This window comes from Triticum dicoccoides, unplaced genomic scaffold (assembly GCF_002162155.2).
Source record: "Triticum dicoccoides isolate Atlit2015 ecotype Zavitan unplaced genomic scaffold, WEW_v2.0 scaffold97741, whole genome shotgun sequence".
Lineage (NCBI taxonomy): Eukaryota > Viridiplantae > Streptophyta > Magnoliopsida > Poales > Poaceae > Triticum > Triticum dicoccoides.
The window spans coordinates 1-1294 of NW_021314803.1; the positions used below are offsets into that span (position 1 = coordinate 1).

Below are 1294 nucleotides of genomic sequence, written 5' to 3' on the forward strand. Positions count from 1 at the left end.
CCCGTGAATCGTGAGCACCCAGCTATGACTTACCGCACTCGTGCAAAATAATAAAACACGGTAAATATATTACTTACACGTGCGTTTTGTTTTGCAAGCGGCGCGAAAAAAATTAAAAAGGGAATGCAACACGAGGACTTCCCAGGAGGTCACCCATCCTAGTACTACTCTCGCCCAAGCACGCTTAACTTCGGAGTTCTGATGGGATCCAGTGCTTTAGTGCTGGTATGATCGCATCCGACATGTTACCCCGGTCTTCGTCCCTTATCCTTGCCCCTCCCAGCTCCACTACAAAGACGATTGTACATTGCTTTGGCCGCTCCCTCTCAACTACGGAGACGAGTTTAACGCGGTTTCCACCCCTCCCTCTCAACCGCACCAGTGCACGCTTGCCGCGCCACAACGCCGACGCTGGACCCGTGAATCGTGAGCACCCAGCTATGACTTACCGCACTCGTGCAAAATAATAAAACACGGTAAATATATTACTTACACGTGCGTTTTGTTTTGCAAGCGGCGCGAAAAAAATTAAAAAAGGAATGCAACACGAGGACATCCCAGGAGGTCACCCATCCTAGTACTACTCTCGCCCAAGCACGCTTAACTTCGGAGTTCTGATGGGATCCGGTGCTTTAGTGCTGGTATGATCGCATCCGACATGTTACCCCGGTCTTCGTCCCTTATCCTTGCCCCTCCCGGCTCCACTACAAAGACGATTGTACATTGCTTTGGCCGCTCCCTCTCAACTACGGAGACGAGTTTAACGCGGTTTCCACCCCTCCCTCTCAACCGCACCAGTGCACGCTTGCCGCGCCACAACGCCGACGCTGGACCCGTGAATCGTGAGCACCCAGCTATGACTTACCGCACTCGTGCAAAATAATAAAACACGGTAAATATATTACTTACACGTGCGTTTTGTTTTGCAAGCGGCGCGAAAAAAATTAAAAAGGGAATGCAACACGAGGACTTCCCAGGAGGTCACCCATCCTAGTACTACTCTCGCCCAAGCACGCTTAACTTGGGAGTTCTGATGGGATCCGGTGCTTTAGTGCTGGTATGATCCCATCCGACATGTTACCCCGGTCTTCGTCCCTTATCCTTGCCCCTCCCAGCTCCACTACAAAGACGATTGTACATTGCTTTGGCCGCTCCCTCTCAACTACGGAGACGAGTTTAACGCGGTTTCCACCCCTCCCTCTCAACCGCACCAGTGCACGCTTGCCGCGCCACAACGCCGACGCTGGACCCGTGAATCGTGAGCACCCAGCTATGACTTACCGCACTCGTGCAA

General features: G+C 52.2%; 3 non-coding genes across 3 annotated transcripts; all 3 read right to left on the reverse strand.

The window, feature by feature from the left end:
• Window positions 1-120: 120 nt before the first annotated feature.
• On the reverse strand, window positions 121-239 carry LOC119348610. The gene has a single exon (XR_005169044.1). It is a non-coding gene; the product is annotated as a 5S ribosomal RNA (ribosomal RNA).
• A 297-nt stretch (window positions 240-536) lies between these two features.
• On the reverse strand, window positions 537-655 carry LOC119348611. The gene has a single exon (XR_005169045.1). It is a non-coding gene; the product is annotated as a 5S ribosomal RNA (ribosomal RNA).
• Window positions 656-952: 297 nt separating this feature from the next.
• Window positions 953-1071, reverse strand: LOC119348612. Its single transcript, XR_005169046.1, has one exon. It is a non-coding gene; the product is annotated as a 5S ribosomal RNA (ribosomal RNA).
• Window positions 1072-1294: the final 223 nt, after the last annotated feature.